A 27910-nucleotide genomic window follows, 5' to 3' on the forward strand; every position below is an offset into this window, starting at 1 on the left:
ATCCTACTCCAATACGAAGAAAGTCCATAGAAAAAGGAAACTAGACACAGACATACACACAGGGAGTGTGCCGTAAACATGAAGGCAGAGGTTGGACTGAAAAGTCTGTAAACCACAGGACACTTCGCACTGCTGGAACACCACAGGCTAGGAGAAAGTACTCAGATAGATGTCTCTGCATCCTTCAAAGGAAACACAGCCCTGATAGCGTCTTGATCTGAATTTCTGAGCCAAAATTCTTGTGGCTTAAGCCACCCAGCCTGTAGGTAGTAACCCTAACAAATGGACGAATGCTTTGAAATGAGAGCAAGGAAAGCTGTCTGCACAGGGACTGTGTGGATGCACACACCCCAACCCCACACACATGTGCACAGAGGAGGAATTTCAAATCTTTGAATCTCAGAGATGTTCATTTTTCAAAGGCCAGGTGCAAATTCATATATTCACTAAGTCATAAGATAGCTAAAGTCTTTCCAATAGGGAAGAGGAAAGAGATGATTTCAAAACAGTTCTTGAGACAAAAACGTTAAATATCTTATTAAATATTTTAAAACAAAAATAAATATTCATTCAAAGTACCAAGATCAAAGTAACAGTGACAATCAAACAGCAGAACTCTAAGTACATTATTATGTGCTTAGTATTTGTGGGTTGAACTAAATTGAAACTAAATAGTATCTTGGATGTCTACTGTGTACAGATAATGACCTAAATAATTTACATTCATTATCTCATTTAATTCTCAAAGTACTCTTAGGAGATGAATTTCGCCATTTTCCTAATTTCACAGAAGCAGTAGCAAGTCTTTGCGAACCTAACTACTATGATAATATCAAACCCGCTATATACTTGATGGCTCAATCTTGATTCACACACATTTATTTTATATCCTAAAAGAATTGCTTTTGTTTTGTCAACATCCATTGCTTCTGTTTAAAAAGTTATGAACAGCACATCTCCCTCTGAAATTCTCCACTTTCTATAAGAGGGCCCGAGCTTTTGCCAGGATGCCCACATGGCCCTGGCTGTGTCCCAGGGACACAGAGAAGGACCCTGCACTCTCAGACCCACTCAGGCGTGACCTCCTCAGTGCGCACTCATATTTCACGTATAATTCAAGCTTCTTGTCCATGGCATCATGAAAAGCAGACTTCAATGCTAGTTCACAACCTCTCATTGTGATGTTAATGTTCACGAAATTTGATTTTTACCTATTGCACTGCAAGAAATAAAACTTAAACATCCAATAGTTTGCATATGTTAAGTAAGAAAATGCATCTAAAACAGTTATTCAAGCATATAGCAGGAATGCTTTGAAGATCATAAAACCATTAATATGTAATGTGAAATAGCATTCGAAAAATTCTTCTGAAGTACTGGACTCTAATTGACACCTCTCAAATAAAACACACTGAGAGGTGGCTGGCTGTCCGAGCCCAGGTCGCCAGGCTGAGGGTGAGCATACTCCTAAGATTTCAGGAAAGCTAATGCCTAGGTGAGGGCCTAGTGAGGAAAGAGGTTTGGGGAGGGGGCTAGAAATGACAGTAATAAGATCCTATAATTTCAATAATAGGTCCAACAAAATTCAAACTGCAGATCGTATGCTTTGTAGGTTTCCGTGTATCTTGCACTGTTTTAAAGCAATTCAACTGTTTTTTTCTAACACGATCCTCATAACCAACCTCTCTGAGCTCACCCATTTTAATTGATGAGATAAGAACACTGAAATGTGGAGTTTCCAGGAGAATTTCCCAAGATCACAAAGCTAGCAAGGAACTGACCTATGATTCCACCCTAGAATTTCTGCCATTTTGAATATTAGTACTAACCCATTTGAGTTCCAACTAGGAAGCTAAAGTATTTCATGAAATTCAAGGAACAACCTCAGGACTAAAGCTATCTAAAATCAAGGCTGTTCCACCTCTCTGTCTCAAAAGTGCAAGGTCCCGAGTTCAAGCCCTGGTACAAAAAACAAGTCAAGGCTAGAAATGAAGAACTATATTATCATCTTTGCTCAGGGCAAAGACTCTGCACCTTAATCATTCTGTAATTTCTGCAGTGCTCAAATCTCTCTTTGATTCCTGTGTGTGTAGATGAGAGGACTTGGTAGCCCTCAGGTTTAGAGGAGCAGTGGGTCAGGATGGCCAAGATACATAAATAATGGGCTGCTTATCTGGGCATCTACATGAGGCATCCATGGCCAGGAATGGTGGGGCACGCCTGTAATCCCAGTACTGGGGAGGCTGAGGCAGGAGGATCACGTGAGTTCAAGTCCAGCCTGGGCTACATAGTGAGTTCAGTGTCAACTACATAGTGAGACTCTGTCTCAAACAAACAAACAAACAAAAACATACATGAGGCATCCATGCATAAAGGGTGCTAAAGTATCAATGGCATAAATTAGAAAAATAGCACAAGTTAACATAGGTTTCTGCAAACAACTAAAATAAATGATTAATTATAAACTTGCTTTGCCTCACAATGAATGAATATTTTGAATATTATAATGGTAGAAGAAGAAATTATTGGCCATTTGTCACAACCCAGCACCTTCAGAGGAGGAAGAATCTTAGTGTCTGGATCATCCTTACTAAGCACACACACACAAAAAAAATTCATCCTCAAAACTAAAAGGATTTGTCACTGTGATCATGCCTTTAAAGAACAGACATGGAAATTAAAATAAAGAAGCCGAGGCAGAGAGAAATTGCTCTAGCAGAGAAACTGAGATACATGAGCAAAGAGAAGAAGGGTGTCAGCAAAATCCAGAGAAGAGCAGGAGGCCTGAGCACAAGGAAAGAAGAAGAGAGTCTGGACAGAGCCAGGGTGATGCAGAGCGGTGCGGTGCTACAAGGGCCCCACATGGCTCAAAGCTCCAAGCTGGATCACTCGCAGCCCTTCTCTCATTCACGATGGGATTTTTGCAAGTTTACCTGGCTCCCCCGTGCCCTTAGACAGATGCAGTTCTGTTTGGGAGGCGCCTGAAAAGGTGGAAGAGATTGACCTACTCTATATGAGCAATAACGTTGTTGAAAGGTAGTCAGTTTACACTCATTGAAAACCTAGCTTCTCTCTATTTCTGTTTCATAGAACATTGGGTTGAAAAGGGGAGATCAGCCGAGAGCATTCGAGTATTCCGTTTGTCTTTGAGCCTACTTTACTCACCATCAGCCCATCCAGGTGACTTTGTAGTTAGTGCTTGCAAGGTACTAAGAGACTGGTATGTTTTTGTTCAACTAAGCTGGAAGAGCATGGGTCATAATTTACAAGGCATCCCTAAATCAGTGGTGCATGGTATTTCCCTTGTATAAATGGAGTTTTTTGCAGCCTCCACAGGGTTTTGTTGGCTCTGGGTTTCTCTGTAGAATAATTAATTACATTGGGAAGTAGATGAAAATACTCCAGGTGGAGCCTATTGGAAGCTGCAGCCAGTACAGGCAGAAAAATGATGGGCAGCTGCTGGACCACCTGCCTAGCCTCCCCCGGTCACCTCTCTAAAAGAGAGCAACAGAGAACAAGCTGTATCTGTACTTTAAAAGTTTTTTGTCTCAGCATGAGGAAGACCAATAACTCTTTCTGAAATCGAAAACAAGGTCTTGAGGAAGATGTGGAGGTGTTTTTAAAACTATAAAATGATTTTAACGGAGCCTGTATGGGAAATCTGTGTAGGAGGAAGTTATAGTGTTTATGCCACCATCCCGAAACTATACATTATACAATGGTCATAAAGAGGAAAGCAGAGGTCTACCACTTTGATGTGAACAAATCCGCCCCTGTTCCTGCTGGTAGTAATAATACTTACTGTGATAGATGTGGAGTGAAAAATTTCCAGTTGCCCTGTAATTGACAATTAATGACCATATTCAAAAGAGAACCATCAAAAAAATCAGGTTATATATGCCCACCCAGGGCATACAAAGATAGATAGAAACATTTCTGAAAGTCTCTTATCTCTAAAAAGCTTGTCAATCCAGGATATAAAATGAATGACTGAAGAAGGAGGAACAAAATAGAAGGAAGAAGGTCATTTTTTTCATTATCTCCAGTCTTTTAGAGAAAATATATTCATGGTGCAAGAGAAGTTACTTTTTCCATTCCATGTGATTCAATACCACCAACCACCATACCCCTAAAGCCAAGAAATGGTGGGCAAATCATCTAAAAGGCAAAGGAAGGGAGGGAGGGAGGGCAAGAAAGGAAGAAAAAGAGGAAGAAGATGGAGGAGGATGAGGAAGAGAGAAGAGATTGAGGTTGGCAGTGGATTCCCCAGATGGTAACTGCAAGCGTATCCTAGCACTTCCTGCAAGGTGAGTGACCCCTCAGGGTGCTTTGCACCCATGCCCGAGAAAATGCAAAAGATGAAGGCTGCTAGGCTTTTTTTTTTACATATAATTTCTAAACATGGGAGGTTTCAAGGAGTTATCTTGACTAATAGAGAATAGGGCTTTTCCTCATCTTAGAATCTCAAGGCCTCCATAAGGCATGGGAGGAAGAGGACCTCTATAGCTCCAACGTCTACTTCTGATTAGAAGATGGCAGTGTGGAATTTTTATGAGGCATCCAATAAGGAACATGAAACCCCCCCCTCTAAAAATAAGCCTTTAGGGAAATGCATGTTGAAGAAATTTGAACACACACACACACACACACACACACACACACACACACTAACGATCTGCAGAAGTTTGCCCATGAAAGAAGGCAAGAAAAGATCAGGAGTGGCTCCAAGTTGCACAGGACCGCAATGGTTTCCTTGTAGCTGCACATTTGCCAAGACCCAGAGAAATGTCTGGAAGAGTGAAGTTTGGGGTGGGGGAAGAAACACACACACACACACACACACACTAACGATCTGCAGAAGTTTGCCCATGAAAGAAGGCAAGAAAAGATCAGGAGTGGCTCCAAGTTGCACAGGACCGCAATGGTTTCCTTGTAGCTGCACATTTGCCAAGACCCAGAGAAATGTCTGGAAGAGTGAAGTTTGGGGTGGGGGAAGAACAGGCACAGAGTCCATCCTCACTCTGAGACTTCTCCCTCCAGTTACAGAAAACAAAGAGAAAAACCTTTACTTTTGATGTGGGACTGAATTTGCAAACTCTTCTGCACTGATACAGAACTGATAAATCACCAAGAACTAAAACTCAAACTCAGGTTAGTAACTCTCCAATCCTATGCTCTTTTCCTGGCACGTGCCTACTTCCTCTGGTTTCCTTTACCCGAGTCTAATCAATTTCTTTAAAATAAACCAATGATCTATGCACTAAAGTAATTTCTATTCCAGGAAAGGAAAATATTTCAGGCTCAATTTGCTATGTTTGAGTGAATTTCCCTCTGTGCTTCTCATGCTCTCATCCCTGAAAATCAAGTGCTGACAAAAAAAATCACGTCAGCCCCTTTGCTGAGTGTTCTAAATGCTGTCACATTTACCCATACGGTAGGCATCTGTGATGATTATCATTATGTGTCAGTTTGGCTAAGATATGGGAACTTATTTCTTTGTCAAATAAATATCATTTATACGTGTGATTAATATTTTCAGTCCATTGAGCTGAAGGACAGCAGCACACCCCACCAAAGCTACGTCAAGATAGACCTCATCCGACCAGTTTAAGGCCTAAGTACAACATATGAGTTTTCTAAAAGAGGTAGCCACTCTGCCTTATTAATGTCATACAGAAATCTGCCCTGAATCTTCAGTCCACCCATTTTCCCTACAAATTTTAGACTCCAACCAAGACATCAAATGTTCCCATTGCTGGTTGCAAGGAACAGCTATCCTCTCCCATGCCCTTTCACCATGCCATTCTGCTTCTCCAGAGCCTTAAAAGCATGAACTTGGATGTCAGAAACGGAAGCCAGGAATTTGGTTTTCTTCCATTCAGTATTTTTCCTTAGTTACTTGGTCTCAGTGATGAAAAGCTGACTGACACGTACATAACATACACATAAATGCATATGTATCTGCTGTTTCTTTGGAGAATTCTAACATAGTATCCTTCTTTTCATTATACAGATAAAATCTGGAAAATCTAAGTCACTTTCCTAAAGCAAAATAGCTGGCCCATGATGGGTCCAGAAGCTGAATTTTCCTCTTCAATATTCCTTCTGTACAATGCTGATTAATGTTTCTAATCATACCTATGCAAGAGGTAGAGTTCTTATTTTAGCACGTGCTCCTATCTTTCCCCATATATTTTATTAAAATTATTTCTTAGATGTAAAGTGATATTCTATGCATAGCAAAGGAAAGGAATTTATGATCACAAAATCCTACTCTCCCACACTCTCCTGAAGTGCCGAGCTTGTGTGTCCGGGTAAAATCTCCATCACTGAGAGGAAGCCCAATTCATGACATCTGCAAAGAAGCCAGTCCTGTAACTCAGGCCCTTCAGAGCCTCTGCTCCAGGGAACACAGAAATCATTTACAGTCAAAGATGCTGATTTCAACCAGAGTTTAAGAATCTCTCTAATCTAACTTCATACCATGGTCTTAGTTCCTTGTGTTTCATCTCCTCTTGGACCTAGCTGGGATTTATTAGTCTATTGGACCATGTATAAGTTCCTAAATATCTCCGTTATGCAATGGTGTGAGTTGTAGTCCTTCCCCTCAACCTGTACAGGCAGAGGCACCACAGTGTAGTTGCCCTGAGTGGTAGCCAGTTCTGCTGAAAATCCCAATGCTCTTCCGCACTGAAATCTCGTTGTTAAAAGACATCTCCACTCACTGTGTGTTGGAGAAGCCCATGCTATTATCTGAATTTGACACCTAAGGATATTGAGATCTAAAATAAGTTTAAAAGCTTTTGCTACTGCTGTGGCTGGAAAGAATCTAAATGGGAGTCTTTTTCTTTTCAGTTCTCACCCAGTAGTTTACCCTCTGATTGGCTCCACCTCTCCGTCTTGATTGGAAGTTATGTTGCTTGATGTGAGAATATGTGTGCTTTTTAAATTCACATACTTGTGAAAAGAGCCTGAAACTGACTTTTGATTAGGCAAAATCAGTAAGACCGAGCCATATACTCTAGCTGAATGATTTTATGATCCTTTTTTAGTATTGAGACATACGCAAACATAAAAACATATATACAATTTTATTGAGTACCCGTACTTTAGCAAAAGCTATTACTAACAATTTATTTCAGAAAACAGTTGAATAACTATGCAGTTTTTAAAACACAGATTCTCCTAGACAACAGTTTTCTCTGAGGTTCAGAGGGATCGCAGAAAGAAGGAACGTATGGTAACATTAAGGATTTTTCTGCATGTTATTTCAACAAGAAAAGTTTCCCATAGAAACAAAAATAGGTATTTTATTTATTCAATTAAAAGAAGGAAATTTTTAGATTGTTTCTCTAATATTGCTACCTTTTAGTGAGGAAATAAAATAAGAAAGTCATTATTGTAGGGCTACTATCTACATAACTAATTTAATTTCACTAAAGTATTTTTGTGCATTTAATAAAGGACAAAATGGAAGCCCAGGGAAGACAGAAAGGTGCCACAGCCACTTTCAAAGGGAGCTAAAAGTAGAACCTACATCATTTACATTCTACTTGTCATGTAAGGAAGAGATTTTCTTATAAATTGGAGTCAACTTCATGATTTCCCATACTTTCCTTTCTTTTCTTTTTCTACTTCATAAAGATGAGAATATCAGAAAAAATGGACCTTTATGATTTGTTTCTAAGGTGTTTGCCACTGGTGTATGTTGTTCCAAGCCTCTCAGAAAATGCAGATCATGTCAGTGCCTGTGTTTGCAAGGCAAATGATGTGAAGATTGCTCATCTACACAGTAATAATGTGGTGGGTGAGAATAACTGCCCTTTAGGGGGCAGAAATACTGGAGGAATCAAATACATCTGAGGGACAGTCTTGCTTCTTGTGCCTCTCAATTGATACAGGTTGCTCACTGGTCAGCTACAGTTACACCAGCTTGGAGCTCAAGTCCCTATATTGTCGAAACAAAAGGTGTTCGTTACCTGTTTGTTGTTTCCTGAGGTGACGCTCCGGAGCCTACTGGACAGGAAAAGTATTTGAGGGAAGTGAAGATCTAAACACTGAGATGGAGTTACGTATGAACGGGTACCGGTGTTTGACCTTTAGCTGCAGAATATAAAGCACAAAGAAACTAAAAACAGCCGTGGGAGAAAGGTCAATAGCACCATATTTTCAACGTTACTGTCAGAGCAGGAAGACAAAAACTTTAAATGTGCCTCCTTGTTTTCCAATGAATGATCTGTTTTTTAAAGAATTTTTTTGGTATAACAGCAAAGGAAATGAAAATACATTAAATAATTTTCATTAGAATTGATAATCTAGCAAAGTTTCATACATGGACTTGCACATAATTCACATATATATTCATCTCTATATACATATATGTATATGCATACATATTTATCTCCACCCATATGCTTGTGTGTATGAGTTCTTCAATTGTGGTGACTGAAGGGACAGTAAGGACCACTCCAGGAGCTATTTCTGCCCTAATACAAGCAGACACCTAAAGTTCTGGGACCTAGTAAACCCCATAGCCCATGACACCATAAAAACTGCACTCCAAAACAAAAGCTTTATAAGCTCATCTCTACCTCTTCTACTTGATGTCTCTCTATTTTGATCGTTTTCCTCCCTCCTTAACACCTAACCACAGAATTTGAAATCTGACAGCACATCTTGTCTCTGAAGACCTCTCATTTCCCTGTGTCTCTATGTTTACTCCCCTGAGTTTCCAAATGAACGACGTAAGGCTTCCTAAACATCACATTGCAATACAGAACACCGGAGTTCGTGCAGCTTTATGTTCTGTTTGTACTAGATAGTGAATAAACTTTAGCTAGATGGCTGGACATGAAGAACACTAAAAATTTAAAATCCCAGGATACAAGTATATCTGCAGGCTCATTTTTAAAGTGATGTGGTAAGATAGAAAGAAAGGGATCTTTGGGAATCAGGCGATATTAATATATTAATACCAGAAACATTAAAATTCAAATTCTATCATTCTAACAGGAAAACTTGTCAAAAGTCAGGTTGGAGGGCCACTGATTTAGCTCAGTGGTGCCACTGCCTGCCTTGCAAGCGCAAAGTCTAGAGTTCGATCCCTGGTGCCAAAAACAATAAACAAAACAAAACAAAACAAAAGTCAGGTTTGAAGCTATGGGACAAATAGGAATTACAAAGGAAAAGATCAACACATTCGCCTGTGTAAATATTTAAGGAGAAAACATTTTCTATAGAAATAAAACAACTTAAAGAACAAATGCAAACTTACATGCATTTATTGACATTTAAAGGCTGTTTATATTTAGCATGTGAGAAGCTCTCACAGACTAGAAAAAAAGAATCATCTTCTACAGATCAGTCAATTGCCAAAAGGTATGGCAGGGCCATCCCACGGCATATAATAGGAAAGATCAATAAGCATTTGCAATTGAACATTCTCCAAAATAATGAGAGGACAAAATAAGATGTAATAATGAGATACCACATTTACCTATTTAAAAACACCTTCTAATGAATGCCTAGTGATAGCGCTGTGATTAGGAAGATAATTATATCCTTGCACAGTGAGGTTCCAGGATTTTCAATGTCACTTTCTCTAAGGGTTCTCTGACCTTCCCTCCAATGTTGTTCACACTTGAGCCCACTATGTGCTTTATTTTCACTCATAAGACTTATTAGTAGACCTCACTATTTTACTTTTCCTACCAGTTATTGTTATTTCCCACTGGAGCAAATATACCTGAAAATACAACTCTGCCAAAAGAACCTCCACTATCTTTTTCCTAAACATTTGAAAAGAATTCCCATTGTATTTATGATTCAGTAAACATAACTGATTGAAAGAATGGAAAGAGTGCATTTTTACACTTGGGAATCATGTTTTTGTGATATAAGCAAAGGTTTTATAATTAGTCTTCCTCTTACCTCAGCAATCCCAGGGCCACTGATATATTTCAAGAAATTAATCAAAAAGACACATTAAGATTTGTATGTCATAATAGTCATTTCAGTACTGCCTACAATAGCAAAATCAGAAAAGAATGCAAATGTCCAAAAATAGAGAAATAGACAAATAAATGCTGGCATCACTCTGACACTGTGAGTTATGCAATTATCAAAAGCCGTGCTTTGAGAATTATTTTATAACCTAAAACATTTTTCAAAAAACTGAAGTAAAACAGTACATTAAGTTTCACGTAAAGAACAATCTCAACTTTGCAAATGATTTTTGTAAATATGTTCTACAGGTTTCATAATCAACTGGCCTTTGAGGTAGTAATTTCCATTGGATAAGTTTTAATTGCTGAAATGCTCATCCATAATTTCCAGAAAAATCTTTGTGTTTTATCATGTTACTCTTCCCAGTCATTCTGGGGATGGCCTAGCAGATGCTTTCACATCTTATAAATCCATCCCCATTTTCAATTGTCTAGTTCTTTCTGAGGCACCAGTCTTCCAAGTCAAAGTGTATTCTCTGCCTTCCTTTGCACAACCGTAAGGTCATTAGACGACTGCTTCGATAGCTGCCTATAATATTTAATGAAAGAGTACAACAGAAGTATCAGAAGAAAATGCAGTATAGAAAATGACTCATGAACCCTGCTTTTCACTGGGTTCCTTAAAACAGTAGGTATACAAAAGTAGATATAGAAATACGTACTGAAAAAAGTTCTTTCACAATTAACTAGTAGTAAAGTAAAGACAGCAAGATTGGATGACCTACTAACTCACATGCAAATCCCAGCTCTTCTCAGGCCGCAGGGAGCTCCAGAACTGGCAATGTGACAATTCCACATTGTCCAAAATTGGGTTGAAGGCTAGACTCCAATTTCCCATGTGAGCTAGCCACTGGCTGTGCAACATCTCACAGCCTATGAGCTCATGGCAGTTTATAGAGAGATTTTGAGGCTCCATCTGAAAACGCAGCTGCTCTGGGGTTAGGCCTTCTACATGTGAACTGAAGGACACAAATATTCTGTTCATGACGCTGATATTATCCGCTACCCACAAATGGGTTGAGCAGTCTTTTTGAGATTCTATTCTGTTTCTCTGTCCATTCTGCTCCTATCAGATGACAATCCTTTCTTTTTATATTCCCAGTAGCACCTTCATGTTTCTACATGTCATGTTACAGGAAAAACAGAATCGTCTCTCTAGAGAAAAGAGGTTAAGTATTGCTAAATCAAGTCCTAGGAATTCGGTCTCTATCGGGGAAACTTCAACTGAAGAATCTTTCAAAATAATACATCTATAACCAATTGCTACAACAATTCTATTTAACAAACCCATCCAGGACTAAGAAGCTTCCGCAACACTCTCATGTGTTTGGGTTGACTTATCTAAATTAGGCAACATGAAATATACCGAGCACACACTTTGGAGATAGCCCTATATAAAAAATAAGGATTGCAAAAGTGGGCCGAGGAGGAATCTCAAGTTAGCTGGGCCCATGGGGTTTCCTTCAAGCTTTAGGTGGGATCTGGGTCTGCTCTACGCATCTCTAGACTTTGGGTTAGCAGATTAGTTGGAAGCCTGTTCTCACTGAGAGGCGGATGTGTAACGGGGTGCGACCATGTCTGACCGTTGTGGATGAGAACACAGTAATCCAGTTTAGTTTCCTCCACGTGTCTCCAGGGTTGTGTTCTCTTATGAATTCATGTCCACCTCCCTTTTAAATTCAGCTTATGTTTCACTTCCGCCAGGACTTAAGAGATTTGCCACACTTCCTTGTGAGGTCAATAATGTATTTTAAATTAATTGGGACAATTTTTTTTTCAGTGGGAGAACATCATTCAGAATCCCTAAATCATTATATTACTGAAAGGTAAATATTGAAGTTTTTATCCCACCTCATTGAAGATAATAACGTTTTTGAGTACTCTAAGAGTAGGTCAATCTGAATCATATGGTATATAGACAATCTCCTTTCATTCATTTATTGTTTTAAGTTTTTTAATGTTTTATAAAATAATTCTGCACTATTGTGAGACACAATTTGCTAGTTTAATACATTGCATAAAGATCAAATCAGGCTAATTAGCATGTCTATCACCTTAAACACTTACCATTTCTTTGTAACAGCTCTCAAAATCTTCACTTCTATTTCCTTGAAGTGTATAACATAGTTTTGTTAACTATAGTCTCCCTACTGTGCAGTTCAACACCAGAATTTCATCCTCCTGTGTACTGTAACTATGAAGTTGTACTCCCTGGCCAACTTTTTCCATTTCTATTCTACTCTGAAGTTCTCTGAAATAAACATTTTCGGCTCTACTTATAAATAAAAATGCATGGAATTTGTCTTTTTGTGCTCCAGTATGTCACAGAGTAAACAAGGTATAGAAGCCAGGTGTGGGACCCAATTTCTTGGGGTCGCAGCACATACGTAGTGGTACTTCTCACTTGCATATGGGGCAGCACAAAGACGAGCAGAGCACGACACGATGCTCCAAGGATGCTCTGGGATACATACTGCACAGTGTGTCAGCTACCCAGCGTCAGTCTAGGCCAGCAGCTCAGGATGTACACAACACTGCCCCAGGTGTGAGCAGAGCTTCCAGGCAGAGAGCACTGGCTGAGATGCTGAGTCTGCTGCCCACAGTGGGTACATATGGAGCTCTCTGAGAAAGATCCTTATGCCAGTACCTGTTTTCTCTCCGTCGTTTGTATTCATTATAATATCTAGTAATATTATTTAGATTTGTCATTTCAATCTGTACTTACTCTTTATTATATTTCATTATATTTCTCTTCCTATAATTAAGTGAGCATATCAAATTGTCTATTGTTTTGAAAGCTGCATGTTTCACTTTAATTACACTGATGGTCTTACAAATTAAGATCCATACTTTATTTTTTCCTTGATAATTGTGTTAACTTTACATTACCTGCATCTTCCTTGCCTATATCGTATCTCCTTCTTACTTCTCCATCCAACCTGGTCTTCATCTATAAGTTTTGCTTAGATTATTACAGCCACACATTTTTGACAGATTTATTGGGGTACTTTTAACAAGCATAACCCACATACATTTAAAGGGTACAAACTAATATTTTATATACACACATACACATCCTTGATATCATTTTTATTTTAAAAAATAAACAATGAATTTTTTTTGCCACCTCTATTTTGTTCTTTTCCAGATTTTTCCCTATTGCCCAAGAACTACTTTGAGAATTTTAAAAGCATAATAATACTTTAATTTATGCACACTTCTGTTTGCAAACAATTTAGTTTGCAAACAGAAGTGTTTGGCAAAATTTTGCTTGTGTTAGTAAACTCTGCAGGTAACAAACACCACCATAGCCATCTTCCCCACACAAACACAAAGGCAGCCATCTTTCCTTAAAGCATAAAACAAATTAAATTTGTAAACCAAGGTCCAACTGTAAACCTTTTTGTGAACCTTCTGAGGTATGTATGATTTGATTTCTCTTAAATTTAAAAAATAATTTAATATTATCTAAAATTCCAGATTTGAAGTTTTTATCCCACCTCAATGAAGATAATATTCTAACGTTTTTGAGTAATCTAAGTAGGTCGATCTGAATCATATGGTATATAGACAATCTCCTTTCATTCATAGGACATCTTAGAAATGCTCATTAGTATTTAACATTCCACATTTAAATATAATAGTCTAGCTATTAATATTAGTTTGTACTTATCTGTGTAGCTTTCTAGATTCCCTGCCAAATGAGATTCTATATTTTAAACAATTTTGACATTTTCAATGATTATTTAAAATACTTCCTTCACCAGTGCATTTTTTTCTTTTTGAAAATCCTATTTTACAGATGTTGACATTTTAAATTCTATATTCTTTATCTAAATATTTCTGTCTTTCTTGGCATCTTTTTATCACTTGCCAGTGCCTTCAGCTTTCTATAACATGATATCCAAGCTTACTGTTCAATCTTTGAATTTATCCATATGGTCTTCTACTCACTAAGCTGGTTATTGATTTAAACATTGATTTCAAACCTACTAATACAGTTGTCCTGCTACTATTCCATATTATGTGTTCATGTTTTAAGGAAGGGGAAGGCGACTGGTTAGCAGGGGTGGATGATCTTTTGAACTCCTAAATCTCCCCATCTAGAGAAGTGGAACCTGCACATAATGCAAAAGCTAACCTCCTGAGCTTACTACCTCATTTCCTCTTTGAATGAGATGTTGGTGAGCCTTATGGAAAGAGTAATAGTAAGCTCTGTTTGGAAATAACATAAATAATTTCAGGCAAGTAGACACAGTATTTTATGTGTTTAAATTTCCAACATATCCAATTAAATTGAATAAATTTTGTGTATTATTTATCTTTTCTTTTAAAATAATGGTATTTGGATTTTTGCGATGGCTTCATAGTGAACATATTTTCACATTTCCATCTCATGACTTGTTTTCACAGTGAAATGGTTAGTGACTATGACTTAATCAGGATTTTTATGTATGTACACTTTTAGGTTGATTTTGAGTACTCCAGTGACTTTCAACACTATATCAAAGGGAACTGGAGCAATAAGCACCAACAATAAAAGTTGTTGAAAAATCATTAAATTGGGAAGCTCTTTGTAGCAGCATTATTGGGTGATAATTTACGAGTCCAACTCTAGGACCAAAGGATCACTTCTAATGGTTGTGTGTTCGTATTTAATGTAGATCATATCCTCCTTCATTTGATGAGGGAATTCATTTTGTGTATTCTGTGTCATTGTCCTACTTGTTCTCTTGTCCCTTACACTAATACCTTCTCCTGTTTACCACAGGGGCTGCCCCCTAAAGCTATTTCCTTAAGAGGGAACATTTCAGCTCTCAAGACTACAGGAGAAACCAATGCTCAAAGATAGCATAGACTGCACTTATTTAGAATCTCTCCTGACTGTCCCTGCTGGATGATGGTCTGACATGATTGTCTCGTCATTGATAAATACGGGGTTGTATGGGAAATTCCCTAGGCAAAATGTGCAGTAAGGTCAATACTGATCTGCTCAAAGAAGGACCAGCAAGCAAACTTAGAAAGTCACTAAAGTCCCATTCAAGCACATTTTCTCTTTAAGCAGCCCACACATGCTAGGATACAGCTGTGGTTGGCATTTTTCTCAGTAAAAATACTGCTCCCTATTCATTTTCTCTTTGTGTTTGGAAAGTTTGTATTATAAGGTTAGGAAATATGTGTTCCATTCTGATTCTTTATGTACCTGTCTTTGTGTAGTGAAAGCTTAATTTGAAAGCCAGAAAGTGGTCCACAAATTTCTTGAAATATCAGTAATGACTGAATAGTTACAAAATATACAGAATTTACAAATATTAGCTTGAACTAGTTTGCTTTTAGATTTCTGCATTTTAATGTATGTGTAGAGTAGATAGAGTTCAAGTTGTTTTCAAGAAAATTTAACATTTTAATTTATTTACCTAAATTCATTTTATATATTTACATTTTCCTGAAAATTTTGCAGTGGCAGTGCTCATAAACACCATCAACTCATGTTGCAAAAGTGATGTCTACTGGGCTGGGGATTTAGTTCAGCGGTTCGGTGGCCTGCCTTGCAAGCGCAAAGACCCAAGTTCAATCCTCGGTACCAAAAAAAAAAAAAGTGCTGTCTACTGATCTTCATTGTGCCATCAACAGAATACACCCATATGGTCATCTCTTCTATGTTTGAATTTCCACCATTTCCAATAAATTATGAAATAAAAATCAAAAAGAAACCCAGCCTCTAAGAAAGGTAATGAAAAATTTTACAACCAAAATGTAAGAAAAATGACCCTAGTGTAGTGTCAATAGTTGTCTTTGAAAATCTCATCTCTGACTCTTAATTCTGAGCACAATGCAGTGTTATGCCAACACTAGTGAGGACAGTTAGAGGCCTCTTCTCTCTGGATCTCATGGTCATTATATTTCATAAAAACATCTTATAAATTCATTTTTCTGCTCCTCCAGCTATAATGATAATAGCAGTGTAATTATTGATGTTTATGCCTGATTTTTCCAACATAACAATTTCTTATGCTTTGTTTCTAAAGTCAATGTATTAAAATTTGTTTTTCCTGTAAATTTCTAAAATAGTTTTCAGATGTACAAGTCACCTACATTTACCCATATCTAAGGCTGTGATAACCAGCATTTTTCCCCATGAAATTTTATTAATCTTTCAAGACAAGGTTCAATTATTGACTCCTCAAGTACATGATAGAACTTTTATGAAAATATTTCTTATATTCAATGAAAAAGACAAACAATGAGATAAATGAATGCATGTGTATTTATTATATCCCATCTCAGGCCTGTAAAATAAATACAAAGGTGTAGGGAGTCTGTGGCTAGAGGAGCGATTAAAACCATTGCTATGATGACAAGATCCCCTAGGTCAATGGCCCAGGCTTCCTCGGATGAGTAGTTAAAGATTAAAGCCTGCAAGGGTAACAGCCAAGCAGGATTCAAAGTTGTGTACCCTTAGATATGTTGCTCCAGCCACTGCTCCTCCCTTCCTGATGACTTGCTTAGATTAGGTAAATATGAGTCACAACAGACTATACTGTCCTTTTCCTATCCCCTAAATGAATTCCTCCACAGCTGTCCTTCTTTTGGTCTCTATCCTTGCTTCGTGGTTCATCAAAAAAAGCCATAAAAGCTTCAAATTGAGGCTGCTTCTTTTGAGGCTCTGTCACATTGGGTTCTATGGTAAGGGAGTCCCTCTGGGCTCTTGGAATAAAAACTGAATAGAGAATTTGAGTAATCTCTCATCCTTTATGCCAGGTCATGAACAGTGAAAATTATTGTCCAGTGTAAAGTCTTTTTGAAAGTCACTGATTGAGGCCAGAAACTGTGAGGTGAAAAACTGAGAAAACTTGAAGTAACCTTTAGCTAAAATTCAACATAGAGGAAAGCCTCCCAAAGCCTGGAAAGGAATAAGGAACAAGTCTTCATCCCAGTAAGTGAACCAAGGCAGCCACTGAATAGCCTGGCATGTCTCAAGAAGATGGCAGCTTAGGTCTTTTCAATGCCAAGGTTACCACTGTCTAATTGCTAAGTAAGTGGGGGTAGTGCTCCTTTACATACTCTTTCTTTTATCTTTGCTTTTGTTTTTTCACTTGTGTCATGGGCCAGTCTTTGTCTAAAGGAGAAAAATGCTTTAAGAAATACCTATTATTTCTTTTTTTAAAAATCTGGATGCAGGGTTTTAGGGCCCCAGCTTACTGAATTTTTGATTGTCATTTGCCAACAAGATCCCTGGTTCCTATTGTAGGGTAGCTTGGATGCAGGGAATAAGTTGATTATAGATTAGAACAGTCTCTTAGCCCAGTAAAGGATGCTTACCTTGTTATTTGGCATTTTTGCATGGTCACCATTTACTCCATACTGAGAGACAGAGAGAGAGAGAGAGAGAGAGAGAGAGAGAGAGAGGGAGAGAGAAGGTGAGAGAGAGAGAAACTCCAAAGCAGAAAGCGATTCCCTCTTCTCATCTTCCCCCTTAGAAGCCTTAGTTACCTATGCATCTTCTACTCCTATAGAAACTCATCTTATAGGAATTAATTTAAATATTACAAAGATGATGAAGACTTGTCAAAATGTAGGGATGGAATCCCATAAAACCCAAGAATTTGTCACAGTTTTGCAGCCCAGGAAATGTAATAAAATCAGAGTAGAAAATTAGACTATACGGTATAAGGTCCTGAATTCAATCCCTGGTACCAAGAAAACAAACAAACAAACAAACAAACAAAAAGAAACAAAAAAAAAATGAGACTATAAATACTGCCAATTGGTGGTCTCGTGGCATATAAATGGTACTTTACGTTTCTCAAGACCTTCAAAGAAGTAATTTAAAACATCTTATCACACTGGTGACTTTCAGCTAAAGTTGTTTATGGTGGTAAGCTATTTTTTTAGGCTCAAATATCTAGCTTTTGTGTTTTTCTTAGTTGTGAAAAAATGTGCATGCCAATCCAACATTAAATACCAGATGATGTGAACTCTTTTTAAAGGCCTATGCTTATACGATTATTATGTGTACATTGTGTAGGTTATAACTAATAAAGATAATCAAACATTGTCCTGTCCAGGCAGTGTCACATAAAGTACTTCTTTGGACAAGTACATTCTCCTTAAATGGCATTCTATTAAATAATCACAAATTTAGGTAAACTTTTTTCATGTCATTTAATATAATGTCATTAAGATTGTTATGCTAAAATGTTATATTGCCGATGATTTCAAATTTTCTCTGTGAAATTGTTACCTATTAATATTCTATAGGAATTCAACTTCTAAGAAAACCATGACTGAGAAAATCTATTCCTCAGATAGGAGGCAATCCTCAGTTTATTTTATTTTTTGGTACCAGGGTTTGAACTCTGGTCCTTGTGCTTGTGAGGCAGGCAGCGGAACCACTGAGCTAAATCCTCAGTAATCCTCATAGTTTAAAAGGCAATGAAATTTGGCAAATGGATATGGCTACATCTTTTGGCAAACTTAAATACAGTCATGTCTCTGTGCATAATTACCATTATTGTGTATATGCCTCTTTCCTGGAAGACAACTTTTTCTTTCACAACACCTTTAGGGCTTGGTGGGACTAATACACTATGCCAAAATAAATTCCTTTTAACTTGCACCAACCCAAAGGGTCAAAGGTTCACCATATATCACTTTGTTCTTAATCTAGTGGTCACTCTTTGAGGCAAATATTTACTTTCCTAGTGGGATAATTACATCAACACTTTAAAACTGATAATGGCCCTGCCTATACTACCAGTTTTCTTTGGGCATTTTTTTTCAATTTTGTCATGTTAAACTTCTTAGCAGTACACCTCACAACTCTGTAGGACATTGAATGGGCCAGTGGGCTTCTCAGAGTTAAAGTATAAAAACAGAGAAGTGAGGATACAGTACAGAGACTTTACTCACAGTAGCAATTATATAAAACGCTCTTTGAATATTTAATATTATGACTCAGACAGCTTCATAGTTGTGGAAAAACATTTTATTCCCACTAAGGAAAGACAGAGACCATTACTTTCTTATTGGAACCCATTATCTGGTTCATGAGGGCTGTGCCCTGCAGAACTGCTCACTGGTTTTACCATCCACAGCCCCTTTCTGAATTCTCACAAAAGATATTCATCCATACTCATATGGCACCAAGTAAGAAGAACCCTTATCCCAGAGCTTCAGGCACTGGCTCTATAACCTCCATCAGAGGTAGGCAACTAACAGTGGAGACCACACAATGCTCAGCACTTACTTAGGAAGAGGTTCAACAGCTTGCTATTCAAGCTGAACAGATGCTACAAACAAATCAAAACAAAACAAAACAAAACAAAACAAAACAAAAAACACTGGCATCCATACACCCTTAAAAATCTTTTCCTGAAAGTGGTAAGGCAAGTCTCCTATAACTCTGAGATGACAAAGTTAAAAGGATTCCTTTTTATCTGTTTCTGTGTAACTGTACACCACAAGTAAGTGGCAGTGCATATTGGGCATATATACTTACATTTTATGTTTTTTATATAGTTTCCTGGGGCATCCTGAGCATGCCCTCTCTTCCAATGATACTTGTTATATAGGCAGAGACTGATCTCTCCTCGAAAAGTGGTAAGGTAAGTCTCCTATAACTCTGAGATGACAAAGTTAAAAGGATTCCTTTTTATCTGTTTCTGTGTAACTGTACACCACAAGTAAGTGGCAGTGCATATTGGGCATATATACTTACATTTTATGTTTTTTATATAGTTTCCTGGGGCATCCTGAGCATGCCCTCTCTTCCAATGATACTTGTTATATAGGCAGAGACTGATCTCTCCTCGTACTTCAAGCAATTGTGGTAGGGACAGCCACTCTGGACAATCTATGGCTGATATTTATACCTCATTAATAATAATTTTGGTATGTACACACACAATTAAATAATCTATGCAATTCATGAAAGAATGTCATTGGCTGAGAGAACCTAACGTCAAAGCCGCTGGAGAAAAAGATTGGAAAGTAAGAAAGAAGCAAAGTTGGCAGTGCTCAAAAGCAAAAGGTTCAGGAGAAGAACTGGGTTCCCTGGGAAATGTAGGAGACAATATGCTCAGCAAAAACAAACAGTAGAAATGGGGTTTTTTTTAAACTATAAAAAGTAAAATAATTCTTAAATTTGAAAAGTAAAATTATGGAAGATAATTAAATAACAATCAGAGGGAAAAGATAAATAGTACAGATTTAACAGGACTTATTTCACATGTGGAGAAATGGATGATGGACTTCTCTCTCTTGCAGAGTAGAACTACAGATGACCAAAAAGGCTGAAAATACATGTAATGATAACTTCAGACAAAGAGGAAAGAAAGAATAAAATCATAAAAGAACCAAAGTAATATTGATTACAAAGGATCTGGAAGAAAGTAAATGTATGAAAATTCAACACAGACTCAAAAAAATTCCAATTCCTAGCATAAGTGAAAAAGGACTAGAATTGAAAAGATAAAAACAATGCTTGTCAAAAATTCCACACATAAATAGGAAAATAAAAGTTTATAAAACAATCTAGAGTGAGATTTGTACCTATTAATAAATTAAGTGCTGATCACTTAAGATAAATTACTGAACTTATTAAAATTATTCCCAGAAAAAATAACATTTTCACATATACTGATTCAGGAACTTTGATTTTTCTGAAAAATCTTATTGGAATCAATTACTAGAATTAGGAAAGAGAAAGTTGTAGAATAAAGGGAAACTGGTAAAAAATAGTATCACTAAATAGCCAGAGTAATTAGACAATATAAAATATGGTCATCTAAATGAAAATGGAATTACAATGACCTCTAATCAGAGATTACATGCTCTCACACGTAGAAAACTCTAAAGATTACATAAATATGCACATATAGGAAATAAAAGATTATAGACTCCAACTAAACTGCAAAACTCCACTGTTTTCATGTATTAATAATTATCTCAAAAAATTAATAAAGCAATTTACAATAACATCAAAATAATTAATTTGGAGGAAGTGAAATTTAATGAAGAAAGTGAAAATTTTGTGCATTTACATAAACTAAAATATTGCTAAATGTAGAGGTGATATGTTTAAATACATCATGCATTCAAAAATTGAAAGACAGTATTAAGATATTAGTAATCTGCAAAAGTATAGCAATGCCAAACAAAATCCCAAAGATATTTTTGACAAAAATAGACAAATCATCTTGCTCAACGGACCCACATTATCACAAATCATCTTAGCATGGAAGAATAAAATCAAAAGGTAAAATTCTTCTGATTTCAAAGTTGAATAAAAAGCTACAGTAATCAAAACATACTGGTGCTGAAGCCTAAAGATTTCCAATGGGACAAATTAGAAAGTGCAGAAATAAATCCTCACTGGTAAGATCAGAGAATTTCTGTCTAGGCTGTAATGGGGGCGGGGGTGACAGACTTCTCAACCAAGGTTCTTGGGAAACTAAATTTCCACACACAAAAATAAAATCTTACCCTTACTTAACATTAAGTAAAAAAATTACATAAAATTGACCACTAATGTCAATATAAAACACAAAACCATTGAATTCTTGAATAAAACTTAGGCTAATATTTTATGGCAAAGGAATTTATCAGTAATTTGAGGTTATGACACCAAAGGCACAGTTAATGAAAGAAAAGGTGGACAAATTGAAATTCATAAAATAAAAAAGAGTTTTAAAGCAAATCAACCTATGTCTCTTTTCCATTTTCTTTTTTCATTCACATTTCCTTTCTTTATTCACATGTATTCATGTTATCTATGTACAAAAACAAAGTGGAATTGCCTTAAAGAAAACTCTGATAATAATGCATGAACTTGAAAATTTTATATGTGAAGTACGTCAGGAAAGTAACAAGCATTGTATGATTTCACTTATGTGAAGTTACTTAAGCATTTAAATTCACAGACAGAAAATGATATATATAATGGTTACCAGAGGCTGGTAAGAAGCAACTTAGGGAGTTACTAATGGAGTGCAGTTATAGTTTGAGATGATAAAAATGTTCTGGGGATTAGTGGTGGTGATGAGAATGCATTTACCATCACTGAATTATACACTTTAAAATGATTAGTATGGTAAATTTTATTAATATATATAAACATATATATATATATATATATAGCAAAAGATAATTTATGAACAAAAAATACTCTTCAAAACAAAATGTTAAGAGTAAGAGCTACTCTAGTATGAATGGAGAGATGCGAAATAATAATTGTAAAATGTGATGATAGTCTGATAGAAAACCCAAAATGACTTTTCAGACATTCACAGGAAAATTTCACCATATGTCCCATCACCAAAGGGACATATGTAAGACTCCCTGGAAATGTGCTGTTTGCCCATTATAACAAATGCATCTTGTAAATTAGTTATAAAATTAACAAAGTGTGTGTATATGTCCTCCTGCATGTTTTCTAAGGAAACCCATTGGATTTTATAATATTTCTTCATAACTGCATGACAAAACTCAATCTCCTGGGTGTGGCCTAGAAGGTCCTCTGTGTTGAGGTCTCCTTCTAGAGGAGGGGACGCGGGGAGATGACTGTGGACACAATGAATGACCAAAAGCTGATGGCTAATGGTGAAGTTTATTCTGACATAGGGTCTTATATAGTAGTTTCAAGGCCACACACACAAGCATGATCACAATGGTTTGATGATTATCCTCAGTCACAAAGAGGCATGAGTAAGATAAACAGCAGGCACAAGAAGTGACAAGCAGATCCACACTGTTCAAGCTAAGAACATAACATCAAGATAAAACAACATCTGTTTATGATCAGAAGGGAGTGTAACCTGGGAACAAGAACAAAGACGGAATTAGGGGGTTGTTTGTAGGTCAAGGGACTTGGCTCCAGCACGTCTCTTTTGGGACACTTGTGCCCTGGTGAGAACCAGCATTTCGGGACTCGGACTCAGCGCTTTGGCCATCTGTCCTCTCGTGCCCCAACACCTCTATCCAAAATCATCTTGCATTTCTTAATCTCCTACCACCCTACTTGACCTAGTACATGTTCCACGATGTCAACCATACAACATTTTTCACCCATACCATGCTGTTTGTGATTCATCCAAAACTTACCAGTCTTTGCAAATGCCCTAATGTTGACCTATAATTATTCTTTGAATTATTTATGTGTATCGGTTCCTTGCTGAGGTAGTAAGACCCCATCTCAGTGATGCTGTAAACAATTTTCTCCCTCTGGACTCTTGTCCTGATGATGATGATGATGAAGAGTGAGGCTGACAGGACAGCGGTGGGGAATGAACCAAGTATAGTTTATTACAAAGAACAAAAGGAAAAGCTCTTACTACCTGTGAGGGGCTCCAAGGGAGTTTGCTGAGGAGGTACCCACATTCCTGGGTTTATGTACAGGCTTTTAGTGAGCTAGTGAACTATTTCGGTGGACAAGTGAGAATGAAACCGTAGCAGTGCAGTTGTCACTTTTAGCTTCAGACGTGAGTGCAAACCGGCTTCCTCTGCTCTCCTGCTTCCCAGGGTGCATCTCAGCTCACCCGAGATCCTTTCCCTTAAGACAATAGGTTGCTATTTTTAGCTAAGACTTATGAGGGGAAACAGATTCCTCTGATCTTCTGCTTCTCGGGGCCCATCTATTTAAACAGATCTTTGCGCTTTCAAACAGCGGTTTTTTACTTTTAGGTGAACTTTGTATGTCAGAGGAACTCATGCTACCCTGTTTCCTTGTCTTTTGACATCCTGGGGTAAAGGGGTTCTTTGTCTTTGTCTTACTCCCTTTAATGAATTAATTCAGAGAAACTGATCTGAGCTCCCTTATTGCCTGCATACTGGGTCTACCGTCCCCACCTCACTGTAGAATTCCTTCCTTTACGTGCTCATCACCACTGCCATGCTTTACAACTCAGGTTTCAGTATGTGCTCATTGCCCTGTTGAATTCAGTATCTCTGAATTAGTGGAATTAACTGAACAAATTCAACTGAAAAACATTAAGCCTTATGAAATGTTAGTGCCTGGTTGGTTGATCCATTTGTTTACTTTCAAAATACTCTCTAAAAGTAGAGAAGTCCGGCATTATGATGAGTTGGAAATAAATCCTCAGACTCAACTTGTTAGTTCAGATAATAAAACACTTAGACATCAAGGGATCTAGACAAGGCATTTTACTTCTGAACATGGGTGCAACATAAGGTAGCAGATGCACAGTGTAAAAGACAGTTGCCCATTTTATCCCTAACACAAGAGAAGGAGCTGACCTTTGAAATCATTGGCTGAATGTAAAGCCTTCTTGTCTATGGTGGTTGACTAATTCGAGTGGCACAAGGGATGGGCTATGTTACTAAGTCAGAAAAGATCTGTGCAGTGGGAACACAATGTCCTTGGTTCTATGATGGGGGAGGGAGTGGTTAGAGAAAGCAGGTATGAGATTTGGAAAGGAAAGTTCTTGGCTCTTTATCTTGGAAATAGACTGTGTTCTGGGAAAAAGTACATAGTCACCATTTCTTGGAGCTCACAATATTCATGGGAGGAGTAGATATGAAGTAGATGGCTGGGCATTTAAACTCCAAATGGAGTTGCTTTGGCCTTATGCTTTGGCAGAAAACATGAGACCTGTTACTCACAGGAGACAGGAGCTATATAGGCTGCAAAGACCAGGAAGGCATGTCTTGACTTTTAGGTACCATCCTTGCCCTGTGCACAATAAGATCCGCTGTGGCAAATTCTTGCAGCATGACTTTATATTCGAATTGTATCATAAGCCAATTGTGAACTTGGCAAAAGTTCTTCCTGTTCTTTCTTCTATTTTTTACATATATGAAATAAGGGAGCCTATTTCTTCATGTTCTCAGAATCATCATAAGTATGAAAAGATATACTTGGTAAATCACTTACAAACCCAAAGCATCATGAAAAAACAATGCAGTATAATGGGAAATAGCACACACTGTAAAATTTTTAGGATTTTCTTAGTTTCTATTCTAGCAACTTTTATGCTTTTTTGTAACTACTTTCAGCTTCAGTTGTATCATGCGTAAAATGAAAATAATAACTATCTCAAGAAAGCTGAAAGCGTCATTTTAAGTATGGTAAGTGCCTGCCACAAGTGCCCACAAAAAAAAAGTTAGCTATGATTTTTTTTGTGATTCCATTTCGGAGTACACAGCATACTTGTTGTTGAATCCCCTTTTCTGAATATCTAATACATTTGTGAATATGTGGTGGCTGATGAATAAATATTATTTAAACTAAAGTGGATCTCCTAAATTGTGTGAGAAGACGTGCAGGCAGATTGTCCCAGTCCACTGGGGTGGGGTTGTGTCATTTAAGGAAAATGGGGGAGGGGCCTGACAGAGTCTGGCCAAGCCACGCCTCTGTCTGGCTTGGCAAGCAAAGGGGACTTTTTAGCTTTAATTCTCTGAGTCACTCTGTCGCTCCTGAGACACACAACCCAGCACCAGTCTGGCCAACACGCCTCTGTGTCTGGCTTCAAGCAAAGGTGACTTTTTAGCTTTAATTCTCTGAGTCACTCTGTCGCTCCTGAGACACACAACCCAGCACCAAAACCTTAAAGGAAGAAAGGTTTATTCCTACTCATGTTTCATCCCAGTCAGCCGGCTCCAGGGCAAGATGAATGGCAGAGGCACCGCAAAGTGGAGCTGCTCACAGCATGGTGGACGGGAAGCGGAGAGTCAGCAGAGCAGCCTGGGAGGGAGATGCAGCCTTCCAGGCCATGTACCCAGGGATCCACCTCTTCTGCGGAGGTCCCATCGAGTTAGCTGTAACCTCGTCGTCGGACTAATCCATTACTGAGTATAGTGCACCATGATTCGGTCACCTTTGCAAAACCCCATCTAAGACTGCATGAGACTTTGGGAGGAAAAACATCTAGATATAAACTAAACCGTAACATTCTGCCCCTGGTCCCAGAAAGATTCGTGTGCATCTTTTGTGCAAATCGTGTTCAGTTAATCTTTAAAAGATATCAGATCTTACCAGTTCCAGGATTGCTGAAAAGTCCAAATCAAAAATTTTCCCTGAGACATATGGCAAACTCTTGCAAGGGTTTTGCTTCATTTACTGGTAAAATATTTTCTACAGATTCAATTCTATTACCCTGGCCATAGTTTCAAAGATTTTAAAATGAATGTTAATCATTTCTCAGCTGTCATTTCAATTGTATTTTGAAATGGGGTGATAAATCATTTTACATAATATTCCATTTTTAAATTATTTGCATTTAAATTCATAGCCTAGATTTTATAACTGGCATTGTTTATTTCTATCTTTAATTTGTCCTTTTAAAATGGTTGAAACTTTGTCCATTTTTATACTATTTTTAAATTCATCATTTTTTAAGTATGGTAGAGTAGAAATAGAATATATTTACATTTTAGCTCTTTTTAAGCATGCAATTCTGTGGCATTAGGAAAATTTCTATTTTTGCACAACCATCAAACTTTTTTATCTTACAACACTGAAATGATGTATCCAATCAACATTAGTTCCATGTTCCTTCCTATTACCCAGCCTTCTATTTTCGAGTACCACACACGAATGGGGTCATAAATTATTGCTACTCGCTGTTTGGGTGGTTCCACTTACCATAATATCTGGAAAGTTCATTTACATTGAATGTTTAAATTTGAAACATGTATTACAGGAAGACATATTGTCATTAATCCCCCTTAAGAGATATTTCCTAGCTTTCCACACTATCTCATCTTCCCTGCCACTTTCTGAAATAGTTGTGGGACTCCTCTTTCATGGCTGTCCTCACTACAAGGTGTAATAAAATACAATCAGTGAATCCTTCTGCCAAGTGCCATCGAACAGAAAAGCAGTCTCATAAAATACTGAGGAGTGTCTTCATATATCTTTTTCACTGGATCTGGCCAAATTCCAAAATCAGAATGACCATAAAACATAAAGGCTTTGAATTTACTCAGGACATTGGGTCAGCTCTATGAGGGCAACCAAAGATATTCTAAAGACAGTAAGTCCAGAACTGATTCAGAAAGTAGAAAGAATGATGAAAGAAGTGTATTTGGAGTTAAAGGGAGTTTTTGGAGGGGGATTGATGGCAATGTGCCTTTAACTATAATAATATTTTAAAAATTTAAATAGTCACCATATTTTTAAATGCTCTATCAGAATTTCCTTCCTCTTTAAGGTTGAATAATACCCATTTGTATTTATACACATTTTGCTTATATATTACTCCATCCATAAACATTTGCATCTACATGTGGCTTTTGTAAATAATGGTATTATAAACATGAGTGTAAAAATATTCCTGTGAAACCTTTCTTTCAGCTCCTTTGGATACATAACCATAGATGAAATTGCAGGGCAACTATTTTTAAAATAGTTTTAAGGAATTTTAATTCTCCTTTTCACAGTGGCTGCATTATTTCACATTCCAACCACACTGTAACATTTTCTCTACTTATGTTTTTGTTTGCTAATAAGAGACACCTTGGTGGATCTGATGCCGTATCACATAATTTCGGTTGCACTTTTCCTAATGATTATTTGTACCTTGTTACTGGACCGATAATTGAAAGTAAGATGTTGAAGTATCTAACTACTATTGTAGGTCTATTTCTATTTTCAACTTTATCAATGATTGTGTCTTATACTATAAAAGATATGACGTTTGGTCCACAAATGTCTATAAATGTTATCTCTTCTTCATGAATTGACCCTGTGGTTATCACATAATGTCCTTGGTTGTTGCTTTCAAAACAGCTTTTGATGCGGTCTAATGTGTTTAACATTAGGTTGCTACTTCTGTTCAATGTTGGAAACTGTTAGCATAAAATATGTTTCCCAGGCTGGGAATTTTGCCTTGGGAGCACAAGGTCCCAAGTTTGATCTCTGTTACCACGAGATATATATATATATA

This window comes from Fukomys damarensis, unplaced genomic scaffold (genome assembly GCF_012274545.1).
Source record: "Fukomys damarensis isolate Sample0158 unplaced genomic scaffold, DMR_v1.0_HiC HiC_scaffold_29, whole genome shotgun sequence".
NCBI classification, from domain to species: domain Eukaryota; kingdom Metazoa; phylum Chordata; class Mammalia; order Rodentia; family Bathyergidae; genus Fukomys; species Fukomys damarensis.